Here is a 23,514-nt window from a genome sequence, read left to right as displayed (position 1 = left end):
AGAGAGAGAAAGGGACATGTTCCTTTAAATATCATTGCACTCTGGTGAACCTAAGCAGTGAATTACGTACTTGATAAGTAGGTGACTGCTGTGGATTGCATGAGGATGGAGAAAGGCTGTGTGTGTGTTTGCGTGTGAACTCCAAACTTGATAATGATGATAACTGAGAGAGAGAGAGAGAGAGAGAATGATAAGTGGATGATGACGATGGAAAGGAAAGCGAGCTGCCTGCAGGTAACGGATATGAGTTCGTTCGTGGCAGTAAATTCTGAAGAGAACGGTTCTCGTGAAGAGGAGAGAAAGAAAAAAAAAAACCTTCAAGCGCTTCCAATTTGAGATGTCTTTGGTACTATTTACTAGAAGGTTAAACAAAATAACTAATAATTATACAGATAGACAATTGGAATGGACGGACCCGGGAATGAATAATTAAAAAAAAAAAAAAAAAAAAAAAAAAACGAAGGAAAATAGGACCCGCATGGTAGGAGCAGGTTCCTGGGTAGGAGAGGACCCATTCTAGACTCGAAGAGGGCGTGGCTTTTGCACGAGGTCAGGTTACGGGTCAGGGAGACTTTTAGGCGGCAGCAGGCGCTCACTGGGAAGCGCTCCTTCTCTATCTATATAAAGGGCGGTCGTCTCCTCGCTCCCAACACACTTCGCTGTTCGCCTTGTTCGCTCGTCCGCCAACATGAAATTCGTAAGTTCGATCTGCAAAGCCTCTCTCTCTCTCTCTCTCTCTCTATCTCATAGAATCTTCCTACGATGTGTTCTTCGTTCAAATTTTGCGGGATTTCTTTTTTCAAATTACGTGAAGTAACTATCTCACACACACACATATATATAATATATATATATATATATATATATATATATATATATATATATATATATATATATATATATATATTACATACAAATATCTGTTAATAAATTCTCCTGTTGAAACAGGATACGTCTGAAGTATAAAAGGCCCATTAAAACACTGGTTGAAAGCTGAGGACTATATTTCGGTGGATTAACTTCCACCCTTATCAAAGTACTGAATTCACTATTTGATAAGGGTGGGAGTTATTCCACCAAAATATTGTAGTCCTTAGCTTTAAACCAGTGTATTTTAATGGGCTTTTTATACTTGACACATATATGTGTGTATCTATACATTTATATGTACGTGTGTGTCAATGTACGCTTTTCTGCATAAGTGTGCTTCGCATGGTGCACTGTAGATGCCACAGGATCGTTACACTGTGCAGTTTGCTTTCGGTCAGTTCTCTTTTGTCAATTTATACTTGGCTGTTCAACTAGATCATCTGCAGGACGGCGTTGTGGGTAGGGAAATGTGATTGCCTTGTTTACTCTCTCCTTTTCTTTTATCCTTCAAATCTCTCTTCCATTTTCTTGCCGTGTTCCTCCTCATTTATTGTTTCCTCCCCTTTTACTTCCCTTTCGTTCTACACCCTACCTTCCAAGCACCCTTTTTCCCGCCGAACTTCTGAAAAGCTCTCTCTCTCTCTCTCTCTCCCACGCTGATCGCGCTCTCTAATCAACAATGCTGAGTCTTATATATATTTATCTCGCTCTCTCTTCGTCAGGTCATCTTCGCCTGCGCCCTGGCCCTGGCAAGCGCCGCCAAGCTCCCAGGCGGCGAGGGAGATGTGCCCCCTGTAGCCATCCTCCGCGACGAACGCATCGCCCCCGAGGGCGCCTCCTACAAGACCGAGATCGAGACAGAGAACGGCATCTACCAGCAGGAGTCGGGACAGGCAGGCTCCCTCGGGCAGTCCAACGTGCAGGGCGCTGTGTCGTAAGTTACCGCTCTTCTTCTCAGTTCTTCATTTTGCTTCAAATCTTGGGGTTTGTGGGCGGGGATGGGGATTTGGGTTGGAATCATGGCTGCAGTGTGCCTTCGTAGAAGGTCCAAAAGTCTTCCACACCTTGTAGTTTCTCGCCCTCAGACTTCGAACAAATGCTTTTCCTGTCATGTTTGTGCAATGTGACTTGACAGGTTCTCTCTTGGCTATTTTGAAACGTTAGCTGATAAAATTCATTCAATCAAATACTGGATGGCTGATCCACAGTTCGGCGACAAATTGTTATACGGTGCCAGAACGAAACTATGTTGTTTTGTTTTTAAATAAATAAATGAAATAAAATAAAATCCAAAGGCGATTCGGATCTAATGTTGTGCTGTCTCCCCTCTCAGGTACACGGCCCCTGACGGTCAGCTGGTCGAGATCACCTACGTCGCCGACGAATTCGGATACAAACCTCAGGGCGCCTTCATCCCGACCCCCCCTCCCCTCCCAGAGCACGTATACGAACTCCTGCGCATCGCCGAAGAGCAAAAAGCCCAGGGCATCGTCTGGGAGTAAACCTGTATACTTTTAACGTAGACCCCCTTTAGACCTCTATAAAATAACCCGCTGACGTCAGGACAATGACGAGGTGACTCTTGTCCCTCGCTTTTCCCGGACCGGCTTTCATGGCGTCAACGTTCAGCAGCACTGTCGTCGTCGTCGTCTGTGTTGGCAGTCCGTAGCATCATCCATCTCCTGTCCTGACGCCACTTCTCAAGCAAAACCTCATCGCAACGACTCTTCTGATTCGTCGGCTCCATTTTCATTCAACTCTCTCTTTCGTACTACGACTCGACCTTCCTTCCTTGGCTGTCCTCGTGCCCGGGAAAATCTTCGTGGAACTAAAAACGCGGGAAAAAAAACTACTCCTTCTTTTGAGAAACAATAGTCTAACTCGAATCTCATTTTCTCTCATTTGAAAGGAAATGACGGCAGAAAAATCCCTAGTTTTTGTATCGAGAACGTAACCATTACTTACTGAAGGATAGCAGACATGAAGTAGATAAAAAGATCGTAGGATTGTGCTGGATTAAGTTGGTGGTTCCTACCTAGTCTAGAATCGAGAAGATCAACGATAATATTATAACTGTGATCTGATTTCAAGTATTTTTTTTCGGGTGTGGAACGTAGTCTTAAGAATATGACGTGTCTATATGTTTTGTACAAAAGGATGAAAGTGAAATAAACGATGTATGTTCTTTTTCCTCTGTTATTCATCCTTCAGTCAAAGAAACAAGAAAACATGTTGAACACAGCCACCCATCACTTCACTCGGTTGTAATTGGTACTACCAGCACATGCTGAGATGGGAAAAAATATACATACATAAACATAGGTATATATATGTATATATGCATTTATATTATTAATATATATATAATATATATATATACTTACATACATACATACATACATACATATATATATATATATATATATATATATATATTCCTTACATTACATACATACATCCTTATATATATATATATATATATATATATATATATATATTTATATATATAAGATATACATACATATATATAATATATCTTAGATATATATATATATAGGATACTTACATACATACATACATATATATATATGTATGTATACTACATACATACTACTATATATATATATATATGATCATATATATATAAGATATATCTATATATATGTATCATATCAATACAGATATACTATAATATTATTATATATTAATATATATAGGGATAAATTACCATACATACATACATATATATATATTTATGTAATCTACATACATACATACATAATATTATATATAATTATATATATTTTAGTATGTACGTATATACATACATATATATATATATATATTTATATATATATATATTATATATATAAGATATATATCATACATATATCCATTAATCTGCAAGTCATTTAATATCCTCACACTTGTTGGCCTGGTCAGTAACTCACTGTTGTCCTGATTTCTCCTCTGTGCGCTGGTACGAATCCATGAGAGAATGAAGTTATTATCAAGTTAAAAAAAATCCACTTCGGTTAACACATATGAAAATATATTAATTCCGAGGTAGAACGAATTGAATATTAAAGAACATTTGTAACTTAATGCATGTATATGAATAACAGTAATGGGGAGAAAAAAACAAATCCACAGTTCCGTAAATGTACATATATTCATACATATATTCAAGTTTAAAATTTTAAGGATAGCTTTCGGGAATCTGTTCGGTTTCTCTTATCAATCTGATAAGAGATTGATAAGGGAACCGAACAGATTCCCCAAAAAGCTATCCTTAAAGATTTAAACTTAAATATATGTGCATTTAATAGTAAGTGGATTTGTTTCTCCATTTGAAGACTCGTGCTACTATGAGGATTTTTTAATAACGGTAATGTGACAAAAATTCATAAATATATATATCTATATATATATAGATATATATATATATATATATATATAATATATATATGAATAATTATCACATGACCGTGATTCATATAAATTATTCGAGCTACAAATGTCCTTTAATATCTAATTCGCTCTACCTTGGAACTGATATATTTTCATATAGTAAACCGAAGGGGAATTTTTTGTTTTTTAGTTGATAATAATTTCGTCCCCTCATGAAGGAATCGAACCACCGTCCAGCGGACTGGGACGAAATCAAGACGACAGTGACGTTATCGATTCGGCTAACAAGTATATATATATATATATATATATATATATATATATATATATATATATATATATATATATATATATACACATATCGTATATATAAACTCGTGAGTGCATAGGAAAACTAAGAGCTGGAGCAATGAATGTTCCTACCGATGATGTTGGAGTGGAAGTAGATCAATAGAAGCAGTGATGGTTGGTTTTTTGTTTTTGTTTTGTTTTGTTTGTAAGGTATTTTTACGTTGCATGGAACCAGTGGTCATTCAGCAACGGGACCAACGGCTTTACGTGACTTCCGAATCACGTCGAGAGTGGACTTCTGTCACCAGAAATACACATCTCTCACACCTCAATGGAATGCCCGAGACTCGAACTGGCAGCCACCTAGGTGGCACGCCAACACCATACCAACCACGCTACTGAGGCGAGTATATAATAGGTGAGGTAAGAAAGGAAGCAGGGAGTGTGGAAGACTACTGGGAACAGACCCCATCCGTTATGGAAGCCAAGGTGGGAAAGCGATAGGGGAATGTTGAGCTAACTCCTCCTTTATCCAAGAAGTGTGCTGCTGAATACTAATCACAAAATCTAAGGATTTTCTGGACATTTTTTTTATTTATATAGAATTTTGGCATTATGCCAAGCACTGGGGCAACTGAGGCCATTCAGCGCTGAAACGGAAATTGACAGTGAAAAGGTTTGAAAGGTGTCACAGGAGGGAAACCTCAAAGCAGTTGCACTATGAAACAATTGTTAGGAGAGGGTGGACAGTAAGATGGAAGAAAGAGAATATGAATGGATGTACAGTAAAAGGAATGAAAGTAGCTGCAGCTAGGGGCCGAAGGGACGCTGCAAAAAACCTTAAGTAATGCCTACATTGCACCGAACGAGGTGCACTGACGGCACTATCCCCCTACGGGAGATTTTCTTGACTGTTTGCACAATAAACGCGACACGGGAAGGATTGACAGGGCGAGAAACATACTAGAGATGAACAGAAGTGGTCAAAGGGTTACTATAGGTTGCGAGGTTTGACTACAGAATGATGAGATGGGGCGGTCGTGTGCAAAGAACGGCTGACAACAGGTTGGTGAAGAACGAATCAAATTGAGAAGTGTCAGAGAGAGGGAAGAGACGAAGACCTAGAAGAAGTTGGAGAGATGTTGCGAAAGAGGTACTGGAAAGGAAGGGTCTTAATACTCGGGAGGAGCAAAAATTAGCTCAAGGTAGGTGTAAATGTTGAATTTTTTTTTTTAAAGTCCAAGGTAGGTGTAATGTTGCTTATTTTAAACGCAAGGTAGGTGTAATGTTGCTTTTGTTTGGTTTGCCTCAAGGTAGATGTAATGTTTTTTTTTTTATTATTTTTTTACCTCAAGGTAGGTGCAAATGTTGCTTTTTGTGAGCTCAGGGTAGATGTAAATGTTGCAGGGTGTCCAGGGAGTTCGATGAGATGCTAAGAAGCCTCCTGAGTAGGTGTATGAAGTGTTTAAAGTTGAGGGCGTTTTACTAAACAGGGCAGCCGTTATAGACTGAACGTGACAGTGACTGCCATGTTTTTACTTGTGGGTTACCCTTTCTTAAGGAAAGCGAATTCATGTTAAAAATCTATCTGTCTATTCAAATTTATATAGATAGACTGATTAATGTTGATACACATTTAAAAAGTGGTTGGAGATGAAAGAGAAGGTTTGGCGGCTAGATTAGAGTAACGACGAATGCTTGACTAACAAAGAGTAGAGAGATGATGCTGTTGTAGTCGGCAATACAACGACTGCCTATAATCAAAGGGAAGAGACACCACGAGGTGGAGAACGGATGATTCCGATTATATCCTCCAAGTTTTTGGGAATAATATGAAATTGCTCACGAAAGAAATAGGCCTATAGGCTACAAGGGCATGAAACGATTTGAAATTCAGTTGCTTCGCGAATCAAGCTTCAAGGAAAACGTGAGGAGTTAGATGGTAGGATTAGGTGAGAAATGACACCATAAGTGAAATGACTGAGGTTCCATATTACGATGAGATGCTGATGAAAGGGAGATAGAGCTGGTTTTGGACTTTGGTCCTTGGCACCACCCGGGCCACAATGGTGGTATGTGATGGTACTAGCTATACTCCTGTGGGCGCCCGGAGAGTTGGAAGACCCTGCCCATCCCTGGGTGGGAGCTGCTGGGTTGTGGGCGGACTCCTTTTGCAGAAACCCCGCAGGCGGTTAGAACCATCAGTCCACCGTAGGCATAACTTAAGGATCGCGGCAGCATTCCTTCGGTCCGAAGCTGCAACTCCTTTCATTCCTTTTACTGTACCTCCGTTCATATTCTCTTTCTTCCATCTTGCTGGCCAACCTCTCTTAACAATTGTTTCACAGTGCAACTGCTTTGAGGTTTTCCTCCTGTGGCACCTTTCAGATCTTGCTACTCCCAATTTCCGTTTCAGCGCTGAATGACCTCCTAGGTCGTAGCGCTTGGCCTTCGGCCTAAATTCTATTCCCTTCACAGAGAGCTGACAGAAATGGAAGAATCTGAAGTGAAGAAAGACCCAGGTTGGCTGAGTGAAAATAATGATGGCCAGGTAAGCCACTGGTTGGTAGTTCAAATCCCCCAGGTGAGATGCTATTAATGGCATAATATAGACAGCGAGTGACAATACTGACAAAATTGGTAATACTGACAGACAGTAGGCTGTAAAGTGGTGGTGGAAAGGCATCAGTAGTTTTGACAGTATTATTGGCATTGACAGTAATAGCTACTTAACAGCAATATTAGTATTGAAAATAATGACAGTGCTGAAGGAAAGTGCAGTGACAACACTAATATAAGTGATGACGATATTAGCACGGTAATAGCTATGCAGGCAATATTAAGAGTAAGCAGCGTTAAATAAATTGACAATATGGATTCTGTTGGCAATATTGACAGCTTTAATAGCGCGGCCAGTAATGCCATATCACATGCAGGAATAATATTAAGAATAATAATGACATCTGCGACAGTCCTGACAACGAAGGAATTGGGACTATACTGAGACTGATGGCATCTTTTATATTGCTTGCTATAATATTCAGGTGAACGATGATAGAAGTGGCACTATACTCTGTTTTTTTCCATCTGTCCATCCGCCTGTGGTGTTTGCGCATGGTAACACTGCGTCCAGGGCTTTAAATAATATCCTATTTCGAATATTAACGGTGTTGTATGGTAACACTGCGTCCAGGGCTTTAAATAATATCCTGTTTCGAATATTAACGGTGTAATTCGCATACAGTAAATTATTAAAACACTTTTCAGTTGCAAATGTACACCCAGATATCCTTTTATTACCTAAAACTTACACATAGCGTAACTATTTAAGGCTCGGGACGCAGTGTTACCATGCGGAAACACCACAGGCGGATGGACAGATGGAAAAAAACAGAGAATAGATATGATGGTGGAAATAGTAAAGCTGCCAGTATTGACACAATGATCCTGTTGACAAGATAGACATTCCCTACGATATTCATAAGATAATCTCTCTCTCTCTCTCTCTCATTATTTATTTTCGGCGAAACCGGTTGGACTGTCAACCAGAAGTGAAAGTTATGCTGTATTCTTTATAGGGAACCGGTTTTTCACGGCCGACCTTGGCGGCTAAACCAACTATTTCATTTTTTGTCAATCCCTTCATCGTATTCCCATCCTCCTCCTCCTCCTCTTCTTCTTCTTCTTTTTCCGAAGAGTATTAGGATGGTGGTTGACCCTATTCGAGAAGGGCGCCCTGCTCGCACCGCCGCCTTATTCTGCCTACTACTTATGCGGTCTTGTCTTCACGCGAAATAGCCATTTTGACAGTGGAAATGTTGGCGGCAGAGGCGTTTGCAACCCTTGAAATATTGTTCAGTGGCAATATTGGCGGAAGAAGCGTTTGCAACCGCTGAAATATTGTTCAGAAGGGACAAGTGTTCGTATTAGAACACTCTCAAGAACAGAGTACCTATGCAAAACAAGAGAAAACGTAGAAGCGAATGACAAACAGCAAATAAGCAAAGATGAACCGACAAAGAAACGAATACGTATGTGCCAGTGCTTGCAAGAACAGCGATGTCGTAAAAGGTAGTATCATAACTACAGCATCAGGTAAATTGGCGGCGTGACAGCGCCAATAAAAAGTGAAAGTTCCCAAAATAAACACTCATTTTTTTCTCCTTCTCCTGGAAACACGATGAAACCGCAAAATTCGCAGTTATTTGCGGAAGGGAAAGGAAGAGACGAAAGGCGCCTGGGAAATATAAAGCAAACTCCGTCATTCCGTAAGTGTGAGAAATCGTGTGTAAATAGACGCTGGAAAAATACACCACATTTCGTGGTCCGATATAGAAAAAGACGAAGGAAAAAAAGGAAAAAAAACTACGTTTCTCTTACAAGGAATGATACGTCTCGCGGTGTTACACACTGGAAAATAAATAGATACATATTGCACTGCATATAATAGAGATAATTTTGAATGAACCCTGAGTCTATTAATGAAAAAGACCTGAAAGATATTTTGAGCAAGAGCACCGTTGGGCCTGGTCAGTAGTTGGATGGGTGATTACCAAGAAGGTAGACACATCTTGTCAGACCATAAGCCCTTTGAGTATCTTTTGTTTGTTTGGTGTTTTTACGTTGCATGGAACCAGTGGTTATTCAGCAACGGGACCAACGGCTTTACTTGACTTCCGAACCACGTCGAGAGTGAACTTCTATCACCAGAAATATACATCTCTCACACCTCAATGGAATGCCCGAGAATCGAACTCGCAGCCACCCAGGTGGCAGGCCAAGACCATACCGACCACGCCACTAAGGTGATAAAAGTATCAATAGGGCATAGGGCTAGCATCCCCACCCCTTGACTACATGATGAACACCTCAAGGGTAACACTTTGTTGCGCTCACGCAGTTAACAAACCTCCGATACAGAATAATTACTTAAAGTTCAAACCTCTTTTATGACTTGTGTGGGACAATTGGTAGTGCCTGGGCATGTCATTTGAGAGACCGGGGTTCGATCCCGATGTGAGTTCGAATTTCATTTCTGTGAAGCACGTGTTCATTAGCTCCCACCAATATATATATATATATATATATATATATATATATATATATATATATATATATATATATATAATCTTACATTCAGGTCGTAGTGTTTAAAACAATAGAAAATATAAAAATTGAGAACAGACTGATCTAACAAATTTACAAGAAATTAAATAAATTTTGATAAATGAAAAAACGTTATGATAGAGGAAAATAAAAATCAGAGCTCTAAAAGATAAAGTCTGGTACCTAATTAAGTTATTAGATCACTGCAAGAATTATAAGACAATTTTCACACGAATAATCTAAATAGATGTTCCAGCATCCAATGACCACCTCTCTCCATTCTGCGATCATGAATTGAGGTAACTTGTTCATTCACTACAAAAAAAATACTGGCAAACCTTTAACTTGAAAAAAAATAAAAAAAAAAAGTTCATTCAGCTTTCAGCTCCAGCAGTCAGGTTAAATCCCGATTTTTATTTTCCGCTATGATGATGTATTTTTAGTTTTGTAAAAAAAAATTTAGATGATTTATTTACAACCCTGATGATGGTTATCCACTGTTATATTCGTTGTCAATATTCGGAATTACTGACACCCCAACTTTGCAGTTAACACACACACACACACACACACACACACAACACACACACACACACATATATATATATATATATATATCTATATATATAAAGAGAGAGAGAGAGAGAGAGAGCGAGCAGAGAGAGAGAGAGGGAAGCAAGTGAAAGAACATTCGACTCCTTACCTTACTATATAAATATATATATATATATATATATATATATATATAATATATATATATATAGATATATATATACATATATATATCATAATATATACATATATATATATATATATCCATATATATATATAATATCAATAACCACTAATAATAATAAAGGCTTGCTTTTTCGTGGCTTCAAATCTCTAGCTTTTACGGTTTATAATGACAAATTTCAGGTACATAACAATTCAACAAAAGAATCATTATCTGGCGCGTGCGCTTTCGCCCACACATACACATGGAACCATTTTATATCTTGTATCGCTTTTAATTCTCGAGATATGTACGTATAGCTACATCACGAGAATTAACAGCAATATAAGATACAAAGTAGTTCCGTGCGTGTGTGTGTGAGCGAAACGTAATGTAGGCCTACATGGATTTTGTCATCATAAACCGTAAGAATAGGAATTAGCGACCACGAACAAAGGAAACCCATTCTTCTTCTTCTTCTTCCCAGCTTTATCCCTATTCGGGGTCGCCGTTTTTAATGAATCTCTTCCATCTACCTCTGTCCTGTGTCACTTCCTCCCGTACTCCCTCCTCCCTCATATCATCTCTAATGCAATCTCTCCACCTGGTCTTAGGTCTTCCTCGCCTTCGTGTTCCATCCACCTCCACGTCCATCACTTCTCTTTATTGTTCTTAAATCAGGAGTCGAATGTTCACTTCGCTTCTCCCCTTCTCTTTACTACAACCGTTTTGTCTTAGTCCTCTTTTTTTTTCTGTCCAAAGTGCTTCACGATGCCAAAGACGGATGGCAAGTGCCGGGAGTCACAGGGGTCAAACGAGGGCTTGAAACTAGGTCTGAAACAAGGTCTGAAAGGGAGAGAGAATGAAGGTAGTATAGGGAGGTAAAGTGTGACGGAGCGCGCCATAGCTCAGAGTTTCGGCGTCCCTCCTCCGGTGAAAGTAGAAAATGAGCAGAAGAGGAAGAACAAACAGGACTGTCACAGTTCAGAGAGAGAGAGAGAGAGAGAGAGAGAGAGAGAGAGAGAAGAGTTATGTAATTTAGGCTGACAAGCCAAGCACTGGGGCACTTTTGTTCCATTTAGCCGGAGTGGGTCTATGGCATAATAGAAATCGACAAAATAAAGGAGAAGTAACAATAACTTTTGTTCCATTTAGTCGGAATTGGTCTATGGCAAAACAGAAATCGAGAAAATAAAGGAGACGTAGCAATCAGAAAGGCTGGACAGCAAGACCAAAGAATGGATTTGTTTGTTTGAATGGTGTTTTTACGTTGCATGGAACCAGTGGTTATTCAGCAACGGGACCAACGGCTTTACGTGACTTCCGAACCACGTCGAGAGTGAACTTCAATCACCAGAAATACACATCTCTCACTCCTCAATGGAATGGCCGAGAATCGAACCCGCGATCACCGAGGTGAGAAGCAAAAGAATGTAGGCAGAGTAAAAGTTCAAAAATAAATGACTTGTCTGTTAGTGTATTATGGCAAAGATCATGCGATGAAACCGGCAGCAGGAAAGACTGTTAGTATTCAATCATACAGAAGCAAACTTTTGACGTTACCATGGAAAACGACCAACATGATCGTGAAAGACAATAAAAGGTTGGATATATATGTTTATATGTGTGGACAAAACCACAAATGTAAGTTGATTAAAATGCATCATATTCTTTATGTCTGTTGGGTGAGGGTCCAAACCTGGCATTTTAGTTCTTTCGAGACCTTACAGTTCTTACAGAGTACCTGTCCTCTATTAAGCCAGCATATTTAATTCTAAACCAACCACCATAAACTTCCCAAGGAACAAAGGATGTCGTCATTATGTTCACTACCAAAGACTTTAACTATGTCATGGATAGTTATCGAGTCGAGTTATGCATTTTCACCCTAAATTGTGGGAAACTTTGTATAACTCAGCGGGAAGACTGAGAGATTGTACACTTAAAGTTACAAGGGTAACTCCTTCCACTGAGAATGTTTTCGGGTAAAAGGGTAAATAGTAAAGGATATGGACTGTTAAGCACGCAATCTAAGGAAATAAATTCACTACCAGGTAAAAGTAAACTATAGGTAAGTTCAATTAGCCTAAAGACTCAGAGTAAATTAAACCAAGGCCATAAGAATACTAGGCAAGTTCAATTAGGCCAGAGAATTCACGTTAGTTTCGACCAGGTTAAAGTCAAGTCAAGGCAAAATGAGTAAAAGAAAAAAAAAAAGTCAATGTGAAGGCAGACCTAATTTGGGCTCCACAAGTGATGCTTTTGTTTAGTGATGATATCAATTTATTTTGTTTTATCTGTGAAATATTTATCGTATACATAAAGTACTTGACTCTGAGTAAGGCAATACTATAGAAATAAAACTATAGATGTCCCTAGTCAAATTCTTTTAAGGACTTATCTATTTTTATGAATGAAACCATCAGGTTAAAGTAATGAAACATCTGTATTAATAATGACAAAAATATTCATATTTAAATATACTTTTCACGTAATAAAGTTTCAAATTCAATTAAATTTGATTTAAATATATAGTGAATAGAAAAAGGGGAAATAACTAAAATTGAATACAATATTTTCAAAAAAACGATTGAAATTATTTTGGTAACGGTGCAAGATGTCGTCTGCACAACCGATAGAAAACAATAAATGAAAGCTATAATCACAACGATTGTGCAGTACTCAACCGAGGAAAAGCGAGTTTTGTATTTTCGACAAAATGTTTTTGCTCGTTCTTTATTCTCATAAATCTAGTAGTGTGTTTCATCGCAAGTTAATGATCCGGTTAGGATTTCTGAACTGCGTGACCGATCAACAGTCCAAAATGACGTCGTCGATAATATTCATCCTACACTTTTGCATACATGCAGCTTACAAAATAAATGTTAAATCTAATCCCATGTAAAAATAATGCTAAATGAATTTCTGTATTTGTTTTGAGTAAACTATAAAATAAAATCCCATGCTTCAGAAACAAACGAATTAAAAAAAAAAAAAAGTTCCCCTCCCTCACTAGCTAGAGCGTTCAAAAGACAATTTGATACTATTCAAGCAGGTTCTTCAAACAACATTCCATAAACAAAAGGACTATGATCATTGAGGAAAATACTTTTCCTCATTGGCTGTTCCATCTTCGACTGTAATCGGTAGTTGCTCATATACCAAATACGTTTTCAACTGCCCTATATATGGAATATATTCTACAGTCTTCTGTTCACAAACAGACGATGCAAAGCGTTATATACAAATTTTATGATGACGAGTTAGTTGCTGTCTTATGCCAACGATCATTTGATGTAGGTAGCAGCAGCAGCAGCACGAAGGAAAGGAACGCAAAGTTTTCATTCATGGAAACGCAATGGTATGATCAACAACCAATCAGGACTGGTCAAGATGGTGAAAATCATTGAGAGGATAGATATTTCATGCCTACAGAAAGTTGCCCCCAATTTTAATGCCATTTTTGGTGCTACTATAGCAGACGGTCTATACCTATGTGTCGCTATTATAGTAGACTGTCTACCTGCGTGTTTCTACACTGTTTCGTCGTGTTTAGTACTAGCTCCTATAGTAACCCCCTACTATAGTAGGCGGTCTACCTCGGAGATCAATAATGTGCTTCGCTGTGTTCAGCACTAGCTCCTTGTTGCTCAAAAGTGATCAAGTGCACGTAGCGACATTTGATGCCCGAGGATTTATATTAGATTCATATCAACCTTGCATTTGATGCCTAGGGCAGTCCCCTACGACGCTCCTGATTGGCTGTTGATAAGCCAATCACAGGGCTGGAAGTGGAAAATCTCAGTCTCTCTCGAGAGTTCACATAGGCAGGATTATGTCTTTCAACCGTATACCTAAGGAACATAGATCCTAACAGCGCCTTAGTGGCGTGGTTGGTATGGTGTTGGCGTCCCACCTCGGTGGTCGCAAGTTCGATTCTCGGCCATTCCACCGAGGAGTGAGAGATGTGTATTTCTGGTTATAGTTCACTCTCGACGTGGTTCGGAAGTCACGTCAAGCCGTTGGTCCCGTTGCTGAATAACCGCTGGTTCCATGCAAAGTAAAAACACCATACAAACAAACAAACATAGATCCTACCCATGTGAACTCTCTAGAGAGACTGAGAGTTTCCAACCTGAGACTGACTTTTCATATTAACAGCCAATCAGGAACGTCGTAAGGGATGGGCCTAGACATCGGTGTAGAAACACGCAGGTAGACCATCTACTATAATGGAAACACGCAGGTAGACCGTCTACTATAATGGAAACACGCAGGTAGACCGTCTACTATAATGGAAACACGCAGGTAGACCGTCTACTATAATGGAAACACGCAGGTAGACCGTCTACTATAATGGAAACACGCAGGTAGACCATCTACTATAATGGAAACACGCAGGTAGGACCAGTCTACTATAATGGAAACACGCAGGTAGGCCATCTACTATAAATGGAAACACGCAGGTAGACCGTCTACTATAATGGCAAATACGCAGGTAGGCCATACTGGACTGCATAATGGAAACACGCAGGTACACCCGCTACTATAATGGTAAAAACTCAGGTAGACATCTACTATAATGGAAACACTCAGGTAGACCATCTACTATAATGGAAACACTCAGGTATGGGCCATCTACTATAATTGGAAAACACTCAGGTAGACCATCTACTATAATGAAACACGGCAGGTAGACCATCTACTATAAAATGGAAACACGCAGGTAGACCGTCTACTATAATAGAAAAACTCAGGTAGACCAATCTACTATAGACAACAGTAGACCATCTACTATAGAAAACACTCATGTAGACATCATACTATAATAGAAACACGCAGGTAGACCGTCTACTATAATGGAAACACTCAGGTAGGACCATCTACTATAGAAACAACCAAGGTAGCATCTACTATAATGGAAACACGCAGGTAGACCGTCTACTATAATGGAAAAACACTCAGGTAGACCATCTACTATACCAAAAACACTCATGTAGACCGTTCTACTATAATGGAAACACTCAGGTAGACCATCTACTATAATAGAAACACGCAGGTAGACCATCTACTATAATGGACCTCAGGTAAACCGACAATGCAGGTAGACGTCTACTATAATAGAAAACACGCAGGTAGGCCATCTGACTATAATGGAAACACGCAGGTAGGGGACCATTTTCTAATTAATAAATACGTCAAGGTAGGATTCTACTATAATGGAAACACGCAGGTAGGACCTATTACTATATGGAAAAAACACCAGGTAGACCTTCTACTATAATGAAAAACACTCGTTAGACCATCTAACTTATAATGAAACACGCAAGGTAGACCATCTACTATAATAGAAATACGCAGGTAGACCATCTACTAATGAAACACTCAGGTAGACCATCCTACTTAATAGAAAACACGCAGTAGGGACCATCTCTATAATGGAAACACTCAGGTAGACCATTCTACTATAATGGAAACACTCAGGTAGAAAACGTCTACTATAATGGAAACACGCAGGTAGACCATCTACTATAAATAGGAAACACTCAAGGTAGGTACCGTCACTACTATAATATAAACACGCAGGTAGACCATCTACTATATGGAAACACGCCGGTAGAACCACTTACTAATAATAGAAACACGCAGGTACAGTAGAAAACCGGGGGTCTACTATGGGAAACCACTCAGTAACCATCTACTTATAATAGAAACACGCAGGTAGACCATTCTACTATAATAGAAACACGCTATGGGTAGACCATCTACTATAATGGAAAACACTCAGCGGTAGACCGCGTCTACTATAATAGAACACTCAGGAGACCATCTACTATAATGAAACACCGCAGGTAGACCAGTCTACTATAATAGAAACACTCAGATAGACCACTCTACTATCAATGGAAACACGCAGGTAGACTATCTACTATAATCGAAACACTACGCAGGTAGACCATCTACTAAATCAAACACGCAAGGTAGAAACATCTACTATAATCAAAAAACGCAGGTAGACCATCTACTATAATGAAACACGCAGGTAGACCATCTAACTATAATAGAAACACTCAGGTAGACCATCTTACTATAATAGAAAAACACGCAGGTAGAACCGTCTACTATAAAATAGAAACGCAGGTAGACCATTCTACTATATAGAAACACGCAGGTTAGACATCTACTATAATAGAAAAACACGCAGGTAGACCGCTACTATAATAGAACACACGGCAGGTAGGACCATCTACTATAATAGAAAACACGCAGGGTAGGGAACCGTCTACTATATAGAAACACTCAGGTAGGAACAATACTATAATAGAAACACGCAGGTAGCCCATCTGCCTATAATAGGAAACACGCAGCGTAGACCATCTACTAATAGAAACACTCAGGTAGACCATCTACTATAATGGAAACACTCAGGTAGCCATCTACTATAATGGAAACACCGCAGGTAGACCGCCGTCTACTATAATGGACTCAGGTAGACCTTCTACTATACTATAGAAAAACACTCAGGTAGGACCATCCTACTATAAAACCATGGAAACACGCAGGTAGACCATCTACTATAATATAGAAAACACGCAGGTAGACCATCTACTATAATAGAAACACGCAGGTAGACCGTCTACTATAATAGAAAAACACTCAGGTAGACCATCTATAGAATAGACACGCAGGTAGACCGTCTACTTATAATATAAAACACGCAGTAAGACCATCTAAAAAAAAAAAACTATAATAGAAACACTCAGGTAGACCATCTACTATAATAGAAACACGCAGGTAGACCATCTACTATAATGGAAACACGCAGGTAGACCATCTACTATAATAGAAACACTCAGGTAGACCATCTACTATAATGGAAACACGCAGGTAGACCATCTACTATAATGGAAAACACGCATTGGTAGACCATCTACTATAATGGAAACACGCAGGTAGGACCATCTACTATAATAGAAAACACGCAGGTAGACCATCTACTATAATAGAAACACTCAGGTAGACCATCTACTATAATAGAAACACGCAGGTAGACCATCTACTATAATAGAAACACTCAGGTAGACCATCTACTATAATGGAAACACGCAGGTAGACCATCTACTATAATAGAAACACGCAGGTAGACCATCTACTATAATGGAAACACGCAGGTAGACCATCTACTATAATAGAAACACGCAGGTAGACCATCTACTATAATGGAAACACGCAGGTAGACCATCTACTATAATGGAAACACTCAGGTAGACCATCTACTATAATGGAAACACGCAGGTAGACCATCTACTATAAGGAAACCACTCAGGTAGACCGTCTACTATAATGGAAACACGCAGGTAGACCATCTACTATAATGGAAACACTCAGGTAGACCATCTACTATAATGGAAACACGCAGGTAGACCATCTACTATTGTAGCTCCGAAAATGGCATTAAATATCGCGTGTTTTGTACTTTCAAACGCTCGGTGTCTATCAGTTGTAGCATAGGCTAGGCCAGTGACACGTAAGCTACAGCCAGAAAAAGGAAAGCCTGCGTTATTCCTGTATGCCTAATTTTATACCCGATAAACTCTCCGTAGGGGTTTAGTGCCGTCCATGGACTTCACACGGTGCACTGCAGGCACTACTATTTATAGTGTGTGTTTGCAGTGTCCGCTCTGCCCTGACCATACTTTCATTGTCGCTATTTCACGAGCTGCTCTTTACACACTCAAATATTAAGCCACAAAATACCCTTTAGTATCACCTTCACCTCACCTACACCCGAATGGAATATAAATGTTAATTCGTACTCCATTCCAATATGTAGAAGTTCGGGTACGGGGGTTAACAGTAACCAATCAAACGAAAATCTGAGAAAAGCAAACGACCGCTTTGGTGAGGGTACGTTCTTTCTCAACGAAAATCGTGTCTCACCTGGTCGAGGACACGCCTCGTTTCACCGTTACTGTTTTTTTTTTTTTTTTTCTGCTCCGTAAACACGATTTCTGTCACGTTGTATTATCCGACGCCTCCCTCGGCCCTCAGCCAGAATAAATAAAAGGCTTCTGCTATGACCTTGGCCTCTGATCTCGGAAAGGTCAAATCCCTATCACATGTTATTTTTTTTTACTATTAAGCACAGAGAACACGACCGACAACAATTTCGTGCAGGTGAAGGGAGAGAGAATGTCTTCTAGGCCAGAGCGCCCGTTGAATGGGCTTAACCATAACACTTTGACGTTTGCAAGTCTGTGTTCGTACATGTGGAGGGGGAGGCAAAAGAGGTTTGTGGGTTGGGTTTTGGTTGAGGTGGGGGCGGGGGGGGGGGGAGTGGGAGGCTGTGATGGGCAGCTGATTGATTTGTTCAATTAGCCCTTTCATTTTAGAAGGCTAATGAAGAGGTTATCTTAACGTTATAGCGAGGTGCACCTATAATCTGTTTAGTCCTTATAAAAAAATCCAAACATGTCCAAATCAGTGGTATGAAGGAAACAGTCCCTAGGTACCAAACTCATTAACAATTAATCACACGAAATGGAAGACTTTCATCATCACCTATTTCATTGTATGAATCAAGCGGGAAGGGCACACGTAATATATTGCTTTGTCTACCCAGGTGGTTTTATTTCTTTGGATATATCGAACTCGTGATCATTGACGTTGTCAACTTCATGAAGAATGAGAGATCCCTTCATTCATTTGTTTGGTTTCATGCACAACCCTCCCTCCACAGGGATGATTCCCTCTATGGCGACTCTCTGTACGTTTTCTAAATAAGTTGCTTCTTATATTTTATAATTGTCTTTTAGTGTTGGTGTGACATTCCTAAGGCAAGAGTTAGTATTTCGGTTCATACATAAGCATACTCATGTATATGTTAAGTATATCTGAGTTTAACCAGACCACTGAGCTGATTAACAGCTCTCCTAGGGCTGGCCCGAAGGATTAGTTATTTTTACTTGGCCAGGAACCAATTGGTTACCTAGCAACGGGATCTACAGCTTATTGTGGGATCCGAACCACATTATGTTGAGAAATGAATTTCTATCGCCAAAAATAAATTCCTCTGGGTCCACACTGGCCGAGCCGAGAATCGAACTTCGGACCACCGGATTGGTAGCCGAGCGCGAAATCCACTCGTCCAACGCGGAACTTACTCGTGTATAATTATACTACATGTCAGCTGCCCGACATCCCCGCTTTTTCTTCAGAAGCGAGAATATTTGTTGGGTAGATCTAGGGTACCTATCCGCGGTGGCACTATGGCAATTGACGTTTTCCTATGTTATTTTACTTACTGAACAAGAATTTAAAGTCATATTTATTTGGACGACTGTAATTAACCCCCCGGGGCCAGTACTAAAACACTGCGAAATACATTGGACGCCCCAATCCCTAGTGGATGTCGTATTGGCGGTTACGTTTCTTGCAGGGTAATTCTAAAGAATAGTTCCCTACGAACTGCAAGGAACGTAACCGCGGATACGACATCTACTAGGGATTGGGACCGTCCAATGTATTTCTCCGTGTTTTAGTAATGGCCCCTGGCGGTTAATTACAGTCGTCCGAATAAATATTACTTTAAATTCTTGTTCAGTAAGTAAAATAACATAGGAAAACGTCAATTGCCATAGTCTAGGCCACCGCGGATTGCTTCTGTAGAAATACCATTTGATGAACATTGAGCACCAAGACTATACAACAAAATACCGCCCGAGGTGAAAATCATACAAGAAGAAAACACCCTCGATCTCTCACCTGAAATCTCTGGGATGGCTTTCCCTCTTACAAAATACCGAACACCATCTTTCTCACTTATCTTAAGACCCAAAGCAGCACTTCCAGTCAAAGTCTCATGCAGTGAGGGATTTAGAACACTTTTCATTGGATGGGTGCACCTCAGGATTATCATTATATATATATATATATATATATATATATATATATATATATATATATATATATAGATATATATATATATGTGTGTGTGTGTGTGTGTGTGTGTGTGTAACATGTACACACATACGGTATATACATATCAATATTTATGTGTACACATAAATAATGATACACATAGTAGTAAAAGTAGTTGTAGTTGTTGAAATAATAATTAAATGAGCAAATGTTTTTACTAACAATGATTTATTGAAAGAAAACAATGTTCTTTTATTCATATCCACGAGGGAATGTGGCCACAAGACCAGGCGCCCCACACCCGCTATATTCGCCACTGGTCTCATGTGGTTTAGCAACCAAACTATACAGTTTTAAGCACGTGACCAACTCATTAGTTGGCAGCTGAAGTTCGTCAACCAAAAAATTTGTAGAGTCTACGTCCTTATTCTCCCCCCAAAACAGTGTAAAATGTATTTTTCCATAATTCGAGGAGCAGAATTCAACCCAAATCCCAACCTTGTTAAACGGTAAGTCCGCCCTTTATAATTCACGAGTCGATGACAGCACAGCTTCTTGACCATTCCAAGTTGCTGATATTTAGACTTCAAATCTACAGCTGCTGCGTCACCTTCCATTCTGCGTCATTCCCTTAAGGTCTCACCACACACATCAGTAGCATATCCCCAGTCTGACACTACAGACTTGTCCAGCTCTCTAAAGTCCAGCACTGGTCTAACTTTAATTTTAATTGGCTGCTCAAAAGCCATTAAAGGCAAAGACCCCATCCTTGTCCCAGGGGAGCAAAATACCATCTTCAGTCCATCTATCTACGTCTTTCTCAAACTCCCTTCACCTCCATTCATCCCATCCTTCATCATGACAATTAATCTTATTCGTCAACTTTTTTTTTCTTCTTTGACGAACCACTCCAATGTCCATTGAATCCCATCAAATATTGACACCAAATCTTTATCTTTAATCGTAATAACACTGAAAAGTACCCCATCTGTTAGCCATAGCACCACACTCCGAGTTATCACCTATTACTGAACATCTTGCCTTACAAAACAAACTTTGCTGCAGCCACTGTAACACCTCCAAACCCATTGATTGCATTCATACCCAAAACTAAATCAATATTATCGATTAGTTTCTCAGCACTAAAGCAGTTACAGTAATTGTAACATTATTAATACTCAATTTTACACAAGTTTCACCTTTACACAAAATCTCGTTCCCATCAAAGGCAGTTTTGACCCTTCCTCCACTAAATGTGAATCAAGAACTGTAGGCAGAACAACCTGTGTCCACTAAGCCTATCACAGAATACCTATGCACCTCCAATTTAACAAATGATAACCTCGAATGGGGAGCCCTTACACCTCTGAGGGGGAAGCTGTTGGTGCACCTGTCCCGAATCATAGTTGGTACACCTGTCCCGAATCACATCGAGAAGAAATATGATCAGACTTATTACACAGAAAGCACGCAACTGGTTTTCGGTCCTTACAAGAACGCTGAGTAAGTGGACTTCCACATCCATAACACTGACCGCTGATTTCACAAAAAACCTACTGAACTCATTTGCTTTACTTCCAACAGACTTGGGCCTAGATGTACTCAAAAGCAGCAACATAACTGAATGTATTAGAAATCAATATTCTCGCTCTGCTAATAATTTCACTCTTTGTCATTCTCTGTATTCTAGGTAGCTGTTGCAATGATGCACTGACTTGACTATACTCTGTTTTTTTCCATCTGTCCATCCGCCCGTGGTATTTGCGTATGGTAACACTGCGTCCCAGGCTTTAGATAGTTACCCAATATGTAGGTTTTAGGTAAATAAAAGGATATCATGGTGTACATTTGCAACTGAAAAGTGTTTTAATAATTTACTGTATGCGAATTACACCGTTAATATTCTAAATAGGATATTGTTATTATTGTTGAATGTAAGCTGAATGTAACTATCTAAACCCAGGACGCAGTGTTACCATACGCAGACACCACAGGCGGTGGACAGATGGAAAAAAACCCAATATAGGCATACCAATCACAAATGTTAACCTTACTATGTGTTCCAACCCATCCACCTTAAACCTAGCCAACCCCGCCAACCTTCTTTATTCATTTGCAAAAACGTCTATCTGCTCACCCGTCCACTTTGAATGAGTTAACTCCACAAATGCTACAAAAGCTCCATCTGAAAAGGCTTTTATCAATAATTCTTGTCTTTTTACTATCACTTTGGTCATCTCCTTTCATTTCCAAATATAAAGTCAACACATCACCCTCCAGAAGCAATGGCATAAATGGAGCCATCCTTCTCTTTCTTAAGCCTATCGACCAATTTTTTTACCTTTTTAAACTAAGCAATTAATCTCCTTCGCCCTTATTAGCTTAGTCATATCAGTTGAGATATTCGTTGCCATCTTTTTAACCAACACTGCCTAGATAGCTTGTAGGTTAAAGTAACACGAAAAATGTATAATCAAAAACTCACCTTCTTAGACTTCAGTAAGGGGCATTAATCCCGGAGTAAACTTTACACCCTTAGAGAACAACCCTCTAAGCAACAGACTGGGACTTAATCCCCGCCCAATCCCCAAGACGGCAGCAAAGTCATTATTGTTGTAAGAATGATCACAGTTGGCTTAATTTCATGTTAGCTCATCGGCCTTAGATTACTTGCGCTTGTAGTTAAAAAAGAAGGAGAGAGAGAAAAAAAAGGTGGCATTAATATCGCTTACCACAAAATAGTTGCCAGATATCACTATCTTGAAACTTGTTTTTCCAGAAATATATATATATATATATATATATATATATATATATATATATATAATATATATCTATATATATATATATATATATACTTGATTCGTCAGCAGTTTCATTGAAAAAAAAAACTCTGAATTTCTTAAAACAATGATGGGGCGAAGGAGGTGATAATTCCCTTTACATAAATGGACGGGCAGTACCTATAGCGTAAGTTTGTTTCCAAGAGAGGACGAGACGTTGTTTTTCTTTAGCTTCAGGTAACGTGGTTTTATTTTTATTTAACATAGATTTTACTTTATTTTATTTATTTTTGAAAATTAAACAGCATTTCTTTTCAGTGGTAGGCTATGTGCAAATAAGCTTGCCATGGTAACACCTATGAGACAAACTATCAGAATTCGAGTTCCGGTCATTTTTAGCAGGCAGTCGAAACCCAG

Source organism: Macrobrachium nipponense, chromosome 26 (assembly GCF_015104395.2).
Source record: "Macrobrachium nipponense isolate FS-2020 chromosome 26, ASM1510439v2, whole genome shotgun sequence".
Taxonomy (NCBI): domain Eukaryota; kingdom Metazoa; phylum Arthropoda; class Malacostraca; order Decapoda; family Palaemonidae; genus Macrobrachium; species Macrobrachium nipponense.
This window is presented reverse-complemented; position numbering follows the sequence as displayed.